This window comes from Staurois parvus, unplaced genomic scaffold, assembly GCF_062004578.1.
Source record: "Staurois parvus isolate SC_StPar_1 unplaced genomic scaffold, SC_StPar_1.0 ptg001328l, whole genome shotgun sequence".
Taxonomy (NCBI): domain Eukaryota; kingdom Metazoa; phylum Chordata; class Amphibia; order Anura; family Ranidae; genus Staurois; species Staurois parvus.
The window spans coordinates 4,645,511-4,655,496 of NW_028319124.1; positions in this window are offsets into that span (position 1 = coordinate 4,645,511).

Consider the following 9,986-nt stretch of genomic DNA (forward strand, 5'->3'; position numbering starts at 1 on the left):
TGTCCTGGCTTGCCATTTTGGTTTAAAGCCCATTTGATCCTTGCAGATCAAAGATCCTATGATTACATTCATAGAGAGGGTACTTTTGCCAATAGTTCTACGTTGTGATTAGACAAGTAGATTGGGCGATAGTTGGACCAAAGAGTGTGATTAGTGTCCAATTTGGGATCATGGTGCTTGTCACCATCAATGTTTCAGACCCAAAGAAGTAGCCAGTCTAGAAATGAATTAAAAGCTTTAGCAAGAAGAGGGGCCAGGCATGCTGTAAATTTCATAATGCTGGCAGCCCATTGTGGTCAGGACGCTTGTTGGCATTCATATATTTTATTGTCTGTGTCACTTCTGCAGAAATGGGGTGGTCAAAACGAACTTTCTGCAAAGTTGTGACAGTGACTAGGTGTACATATGTACCAACATTATCAGCTTGTTGCACCAAGAAAGTATCAGAGGATGCATATAATGTGAATAAGTGACAGTGGAATTCCTGCTGGACATTATTGGGGTTGCTTTTGTAGTTCTTATTCAAGGTTTTGAGGTGTATTGGCTTACGGGTTTGATGAGGCTTGTGTAATTGCAATGCTAATAATGTATCAGATCTATTGACTGTGATGTAGAAAGTGTTCCATTTTGCCTTTCTCATATGTTAGTCTATTCCCCATCGTCTAGATTGGAATTCAGTATATTCAGTATGTGAAAGGCTTGTTTGAGCTCCCACATGCGGTTACGCTTTTCCCGTTTGAGTTGTGTAGCTACAGTAATGCACTTGCCCCTAATACCTGGCACATGAGCTATGGATCAGTGAAGTTAACCTGCAGGAAAGCCGTAGTTGCACTGCGCTGTACTCATGGATCAGTGTGAAAGCAGCCTAAGAGTTGTTAATCCTTCTAATTGATGCTAATATGCTCATTGCAAAAGCGCAGTGTATGTGTTGTTTAATACACTGATCTTCTTTTCCTCTTCCAGCTTCTGCTGGCATTGCTCTCCAGGCTCCTAGAAAGGTCCCAGGAGAAGTGCACTTGGTATGACTCCCCCTGGGACAGGAGTCGGCGCTACAGAGGAAACATCGGCTTATGCAGCTCCTGCTCCCTCCTCAACTGCCAGCGTCCTCTGCTGCCATTGCCGGCTCAATGCACTCTAATGCTCTGGGATGGTGGGTCAGCAAGGCCAGATCACGATCAACAGGTTGCCAACCCCGGGCATGTGCTTCCTTGGTTTGAGGTTGTGGGCCATATATGTATATATATATAGAGCACCCCTATGAACTGGCAAAAACTTATAAGGACACACAATGCCTGGTCACCCTTCAGTGGAGGGGTCAGATTCAGTATTTGGCCCCTGGGCTTCTCTCTAATGCAGGGATCTAACTCCTTCAGTAGTGGAGAATAGTGCTTTTCTTGAAAGATATGAAGGCCACGGGACATAGCCAAAAGCCTGTGTATATTCTGAAACAAAATAAATAAGAGCAGAGAAAATCAGGGTGTGCTGCCATGTTGTTGCTATTCCAGGGAATATTGAAGTATAGGGGAATCTTTCTGCACCTGATGATATATTCTGTGAACGGTCAGTGTGGGTCATACTTGCATTTATATATATATATATATATATACATACAGGACTGATTTTCAATGCCACTTTTCCACTGCCCACTTATTAGCGGTCTTTACTCCCTCCCCTCCCTTCTCCCTTAGCCACACCCCTCCCCACTACTTCCCTTCTCCCTCCATTTTTTCCCTCTTGTTGGCCCCTTGACCACTGGGTTTCACCCTGAATTTGCTAAAGACACAGTTTCACTGATTTTGCATGCTATGTCTGTTGAGTAATAGTGGCTGTACTTTGTGCTGTACTGTATTTACCATGTCAAACGGTTTAGGTTTTCCTAATTGTATTGTTACTCTATTCCTTTTTTACAATAAAATCCTTTATTGTAAAAAAAAACAGAAGAGGAACGTTTACAGGCTGAAAAAGGTGCATTCTTTATAGGAACTTAAGAGCAGAAAAAATGTTAGTTGCGCATAAACGCTAGACACGTAAAAAGTATGCATGATAGTGCATTCCAATGTCTAGAATAAATGAATATTCATACCAGCAGCATTTATTCTCAAACGCTATATGCCTAACTGCTCATAAACGTGTATGCAATACGCAGCATTTGTATGTTTTTAGGGCACATTTTCCTGCCAATGTTTTGTTCAGAAGGACTTTTTGAGACGCCCCTGCTGCCTGAGGCCTAAAGGTTAGTTAAATTTGTATTGTGTTAATTATAATGATATGGGAACAGTATATTTATATTAAATTCATGGGGTTTTTGGAGTAGAAAGGCAGCAGAGCCATGCAGGATTGTATGGAAATTCAGGGTTTATGCAGTTCTTGGCCTAGTTTCAGTTTTGGCTACTCTGAGTGGCCATAGAGGGAGAGAACTGCCATCTGTAACAGATTCGGTGAGAGGACACAGTAAGACAGATGTGTACAGGTCCAGTCTGTGTGTGACATGAAGTGTGTGTGTTAAGCACTGGCAGTCAGGAGTGTTGAGTTCAGCACCACTGTGAGCATATCTGGTCTCAACAGCTGCAACAAGAGCGAGAGTAGCTGAAGGTGGGAGAACTTTGGTCTGAATAGAAAAATTGGTTCCTGACAGCTGAAGGGACAGTAAATAGTAGAAAAAATGGGAGGACTGCAAGTTCCCTTTGTGGCCTTCTTATGATTATGGAAGTTATTTTCAGTGTGAAAGCAACTTTTAAGAAAATATTCTATCTAGGAGGTTTTTGCAAAGACCGTTCCAACCTATTACACTTCCATTTCCCCAATCATAGCTAGGTACCTCTTCCTGTATTCTTGACCCTGACCCATAGTCCGTTTCACTCCTTGTCTCTGTTCTTAGTCTGTCCAGACTCTATTACCTGCCTTGTTCTAATATCGCTAAAACCGTTTACAACTAGTTCTGACCTCATTGTTGCTTTGATTAAATTGCTTGCTTAATCTGACCTTGCTAGAACTCCTTCTGCTCTGACCTTGGAGTTGTTATAGACTATGTCCCTGCTCGACCCTTTCGCCTATACCACGGGTGTCAAACTGGTGGCCCTCCAGCTGTTGCCAAACTATAAGTCTCATGAGGCATTGCAAGATTGACAATTACAAGTTTGACTGCCAAATTCAGAGGCATGATGAGACTTGTAGTTTTGCAACAGCTGGAGGGCCGCCAGTTGGACACCCCTGGCCTATACTGTATGCTCGGCTCGTTACCACTGGCAAAAGCTTTGGCTAGTAATCTTAACCACATGCCGCCCAGCCACTATAGAAATACATTGGCAGGGCGGCACGGCTGGGCAAAACCACGTTTTAAAACGTGTGTTTGCAAAACAGGGATGGGGCGCGCACGAGGTGTGCCACCGCCCTACCTGTCCCGCCGATCACGGCAGCGGATCCTGTGTCCTGGCGATTAGCGGCAATCACTGACAGAGAGCAGGGCTGCAGTAGCTCTGCTTTCTGTCAGTCCCGTCAGCTCCTGACATGCTGAGCCGGAGAGAAGAGTTTATCTCTCCCGATCAGCGTGTCCCCGTGCAGTACACCCCCCCCCGCCCCCTAGTAAAACACTCCCCTCACACAGTTAACCCTTTCAATAAATAAAAAGGTTAACCCCTTCCTCCCTGCCATTAGTACAGTGTCAGTGTTTTTTTTTTGCACTGATCACTGTATTGGTGTCACTGGGGATGTCAGTGATCCCAAGTCAGTTCCCTCCCAGTGTCAGAATGTCCGCCGCAGTCCCGCCATAAGTCGCTGATCGCCGCCATAAGTCACTGATCGCCGCCATACGTCGCTGATCGCCGCCATTATTAGTATAAAAAAAAAATTAAAAATCCCAGTATCTTTACCGCCATTTGTAAACGCTATAACTTTCACGTAAACCAATTAATTTACATGTATTGGGATTTTTTTTTACCAAAGACATGTCGCAAAATGCATTTTGGCCGAAATTTATGACGAAATTTGATTTTTTAAATTTTTTTACTGGACATGTTTAATAGCAAAAAGTCAAAAATACAATTTTTTTTTCTCTAAAAATTGTGAGTCTGTTTTTGCTTATAGCGCAAACAACGCACAGGCGATCAAATACCACCGAAAGAAAGCTCCATTTGTGGAAGAAAAAGGACGGAAATTTAATTTGGGTGTAGTGTTGCATGACCGTGCAATTGTCAGTTAAAATAATACAGCACTGTAATGCAAAAAGTGGCCTGGTCAGGAAGGGGGGTAAATCCTCTGGAGGGGAAGTGGTTAATATGTATGTTTAGCCAAAACTGTTTTTTGTTTGTTTTGGAAAGGATAGGGGTTAAAGGATAGGATAAGAGTTAAACCCCCTGCCAGGTTTTTTGTTTCCTGTCTGTGTACCATTTGGGAAATTTCTCAAATCCTCTCTCAGAGACACAACAGAAAGTTGGTGAGGAATCTCCCAAACTGAGAGCACTTCCCCTCATTTGTTGTGGGAACAGTTGTCCCCACTGGAATTTTCCCCCACACCCTTGTTCTGGAGACAACTCTAACATTTTGGATTTCTCTTCTTTTTTTTGGTGACACAAATAGTGTACAAATAGAAGGATGAACCTTCCCAGTGGGGAGAGCAATAACAACCAGACAGAGGGTCAGAGGCGTCCCTAGGGTTGGTGTCACCCGGTGCAGTAACACTTGGTGACACCTCCTCCTCTGATCCCTGCAGAATGGATCGGATCTGCGGATTGAGCATAATGGATCGGACTACAATCCATTATGCTCAATCCGCAGATCCGATCCATCCTGCAGGGATCTTTGGCATGCAACCTATACAGGGTGACACCGGACCCGCGCCATGAAAAGGTAAGTTGTAAAGAAAGCCGACAATCCCCGCAGGATGGATTGGATCTGTGGATTGGGGAGCATAATGGATCGGACTCCAAAAATAATTTTCGTGGGGCGAGTCCGGTGTCCCCATGCGGTAGGTGTCACCCGGAGCGGTGCACACCCCCCGCACCTGCCTCGGGATGCCACTGCAGAGGGTATACCTTTCCCCCACTCTATCCAAAACTAACCTAGGTTTTACCTAGAGACAAATAAAAAAAAATGCCACATTTCATGCACATTGCCATACAGGTGCCTTACAGGGTGCAAATCCGGTGTTGTCACTTTCCCAGGATCCCCCATACAGCTACCAATTGAGATGAATTAGAAGGTGTGGCTGTCCATGGTTTGTCCTAGTGGGTTGCACAAAGCATAAACATTGGTATACATAAACACAAGGCCTTCTCTGAATGGCAGCAGTGCTCAGAGAGTGACCCCCGATGGATACTGTGCAGAATTGCAGCCGCTCAGCACTCTTCCTGGATGACTGTAGTAGCTGAGAATACTGCAGTGATTTGCAGCTTACACAGGAATCAGGCAGGTATGAGACATGCCTATCTACATGGGTCCAAGCTGGACTAATGTAACAACCAAAAAAAAAAAAAATCACACCTAAACTTCAACTTTAAAGGAACAGAATGACAGTTGTTGTTGACCACATTTTAAATATCAATAGTATCAGCAGCAGGAATACCATTCATCAAGATGCAGAATAACCTTCCTTTATTAGCATAGACAGCAGGAACAAGTTCTATTCTGGCATGCTTTATGCTTGGCAGGGGAACATCACTTCTCCAAAATAATCTCAGACTAGAAACTGTTCCTGCTGGCTAGTTATAAAGGAAGATTATTTATGGGCAGCACAGTGGCTAAATGGTTAGCTCTTCTGCCTGGCAGTACCAGGGTTGCTGGTTTGAATCCCAGCCATGGCACCACCTGCCTGGAGTTTGCATGTTCTCCCTGTGCCTGTGTGGGTTTCCTCCCACACTCCAAAGACATGCTGGAAGGTGAATTGGATCCTGCCTAAAATTGGCCCTAGTATGTATGAATTTAAGTTAGGTTAGGTACCTTAGATTGTACACCCCTTGAGGGTTAGGGACTGATGTGAATGTACAATATATATGTAAAGCGCTGCATAAATTGATGGTGCTATATAAGTACCTGAAATAATTATTTGGCATCTTGGTAAGCAGTATTCCTGTTGCTGACACAACTGATTTTTTGGTGGAGATGAGACGAGCCGGCACCTTTTGTGGAGTGTGGAGACTGATCTCACCCAGAGTTGCATGTAAAATATTTCACATTTTTAAATGCTAGTTTCTGTTAACCACTTGACCTCTGGAAGGTTTTACCCCCTTCATGACAAGGATATTTTTTGCTATTCAGCACTGTGCTTTTACATGTCATGCTCTCTGGGGTATATTGATTCTCATTCCACCTCCCCCTTTCTATTCCCTCTCTTCTACTATCTTCCTCAGGGCTGCTGTTACAAACCACAGGGCCCATACAGACAACCTGACAGGGCCCCACTAAAAAAAACAAACAAACAGTTTACTATGCTTCAGTTATGAATTAACATTATTATTATTATTATACAGTATTTATATAGCGCTAAAAGGTTCGCTCAGCGCTGTACATTATAGTGGGGACAGATCATGAGACAGTACAGTAACAAAACAGAACACAAGGGATTCAAGGGCCCTGCTCTTTCGAGCTTACAATCTAGGAGGGAGGGGATAGTGGTACAGGAGGAAGTGGCTGTGGGGGATAGAGTGGTAGGAGAAGTGGAGGAGATCGGCTGTTAGGTGAGGGTGGGGTAGGCTTCCTTGAAGAGATGGGTTTTCAGGGTGCGCCTAAAGGTGAGGAGGGTAGGTGACAATGTGATGGATTGGGGTAGTGAGTTCCAGAGGATGGGGGAAGTCCTGGAGAAGTCCTGCAGTCGGGCGTGGGAGGTGGAGACCAGGGAGATAAAAGGAGGTCTTGTGAGGAGCGAAGATTACGGGTTGGGTGGTATTTGGGTATCAAGATGGTGAGGTAGTTTGGGGCAGCATTATGAATGGCTTTGTATGTCTGTGTTAGTAGTTTGAATTTATTGCATTGGGCAATCGGGAGCCAGTGGAGGGAATGACAGAGGGGGTGGCAGAAGTGAAGCGTTTGATAAGGTGGATGAGTCTGGCCGCTGAGTTCAGGATAGACTGAAGTGGGGACAGTCTGTGATGAAGTAGGCCGGTGAGAAGGGAGTTGCAGCAGTCCAGACGTGAGATAATAAGGGAGTGAACGAGTTGTTTAGTAGTGTCTGGGGTTAGGAACGTACATGACGTGGAGATGATGTGGAGGTGGAGCCTGCATGAGTTTGCCAACGATTGGACATGGGGTTGGAAGGACAGGTTTGAGTCTAGAGTGACACCTAGCACTTTGGCTTGCGGGGTGGGACTGATGGTGGGGTTGTTGGTCGTGATAAAGAGGGTGGGGGCGGGGGGTGATTGGTACTGATCACTCATTGTGTTAATTCAGGAAAAGAAGAGGTTGGTAAATGTGACATATTTACATATCTACAATTAGAAGTCTGGTTGATATTGAGAGAAGGGCCTTAAGAAGATACATCTTGTCCAACTGTGATCTTACAGCCTTTCCAAAAATGAAGCTTAGCTGTAAGCAAAGAAATGGACCCTCAGAAAGGCAGGGAGGGTGACAAGTTATTCGTCTAGGGGACAAACTGCAAAATACAATGTAGGAAGATCAGGGCCATGAATAAGGGGGTACCACCAGTCCTCCTGTACGGGGCCCAGGCCAGCAGGGGGGTCCAGACAGCTTGGTGAATCAGATGTGGGCAGGGAGGGACAGGGGTCTGATCCAAGATACGCCCGTTCCTAACCTCGGAAACCACTAAGCAACTTATTCACTCCGTGGTTATCTCTCGCCTTGACTATTGTAACTCCCTCCTCACTGGCCTACCTAATCACAGGCTATCCCCTCTTCAGTCTATCATGAATGCTGCTGCCAGACTCATCCACCTTACTAACCGTTCCGTATCTGCCATCCCTCTCTGCCAATCCCTCCACTGGCTTCCCATTGCCCAACGAATAAAATTCAAAACATTAACATATAAAACCATTTATACTATATCACCCAAACCGTACTCTCTGCTCCTCGCATGACCTCCTGCTCTTTAGCTTCCTTGTCTCCTCTTCCCATGCTCATCTACAGGACTTCTCCAGAGCCTCCCCCATCCTCTGGAGCTCTCAATTTATCAGACTATTTCCCACTCTGCCCACTTTTAGGCGATGTCTGAAAACCTCTCTCTTCAGGTAAGCCTATCCTGCCTTCAGCTAATAATGGAATCTTCTATTCCTCCTACCAGTCCATCCCCCACAGTTATTACCTTTTGTACCACCAGCCCCTGCCTCTTAGATTGTAAGCTCCAAGGAGCAGGACCCTCCTGACCTTCTTGTATTGAACTGTATTGTTGCTGTATTGTCTCCCGTTATATTGTAAAGCACTGAGCAAACTGTTGGTGCTATATAAATCCTGTATAATAATAATAATATTAATATTTATTGGACCCTTCCCCACTCTCCATCCTGAAGGATCCTGTTGTGTGCTTGCAGCTGCCTGTGGGAAGGAAAAGAGGGGGTGCATGAGCAGCAAGGGGAAACATATGGTGTACATGGAGGGTGATGGGTGTGGCAGGGAGGCAATTACTGGAACTGATCCCTTGTATGGCTCTCTCTGCAGTAGGTGAAAGCCAGTGGGAGGGAGAGGAGAGGAAGACATCTTTCTGCTGCTGCAAAGAGAGCCATACAGGAGATCAGGTCCCCTGTCTCTCCCTGCCCATATCTGATTCACCAAGCTGTCTGGGCCCCCTGCTGGCCTGGGCCCCGTACTGGAGGACTGGTGGTACCCCCTTATCCACGGCCCTGATCTTCCTACCTTGTATTTTGCCATTTGTTCCCTAGACGAATAACATGTCACCCTCCCTGCCTTTCTGAGGGTCCATCTCTGAGCATACAGCTAAGCTTCATTTTCGGAAAGGCTGTAAGATCACAGATGGAGAAGATGTATCTCTCAATATCAACCAGACTTCTAATTGTAGATGCTTACGTACGCCGATCTCAACACTGCTTTGGATCCATCCGCAAGCAAACCCCTTTGTTAAGCGACTCAAACTACACTTAGCAGTTGAATGCTTCTAATACTGTTTATCACCTTTCTCATCTCTCAGGTGGAGGGAACTGACATTTTCTACATTGACTCTGCTACTCTTCATTGCATCTTATTTTTATAACAAAATTGTGAACCTTACTAACCACTTCAGTTTCAAAAGATTTACCCCCCTTCCTGACCAGGCCATTTTATGCGATACAGTGCTGCATTAATTTAACTGACAATTGCGTGGTCATAAAACGCTGTACATAAATTTAATTTATGTCATTTTGTTTCCCACAAATAGAGCTTTCTTTCAGTGGTATTTGATCACCTCTGAGTTTTTTATTTTTTGTGCTATAAACAAAAAAACAAAAAAAAACTGACAATCTAGAAAAAAAAAAAACAACATTTTTTACTTTTTGCTAGAAAACATCCAATAAAATTTTTTTAAAAATTGGCAGCGATCAGTGACTTATAGCAGGACTGCGGGAATGCGGTGGCCATTCTGACAGTGGGTGGGAACTGACTATCTGCCATTGACATCTCCAGTGACACTAATACAATGATCAGTGCTGATAAAAAGCACTGACACTGTACTAATGACACTGGGCAGGAAGCGGTTAACATCTAGAGTGATAAAAAGGGTTAACTGTGTGATGTTTGTGTTTTACTGTGGATAGTGTGTGCTGTTTTACTAGGGAGGCTTGCTGCTTTCTATCTCTCTGTGTGCAGAGAGATAGAAAGCAGCATGTTCTTGCTGACAGGAGAAAGATCTATGTTGTTTACACACAGATCTCTCCCCTCTCAGCTTTCCTGAAGATCACCAAGTCCCGGCCAGGTCCCAGTGATTGACATCCTCTGGAGCCAATGGTAGCATTGGTAGGGCGGCACGTGTGCCCTCTACCCAGAATTGTGAAATCATGTATATTTACATGATTTTGCACAGCGCGTCTGCCATATAGCAGTACATCTGG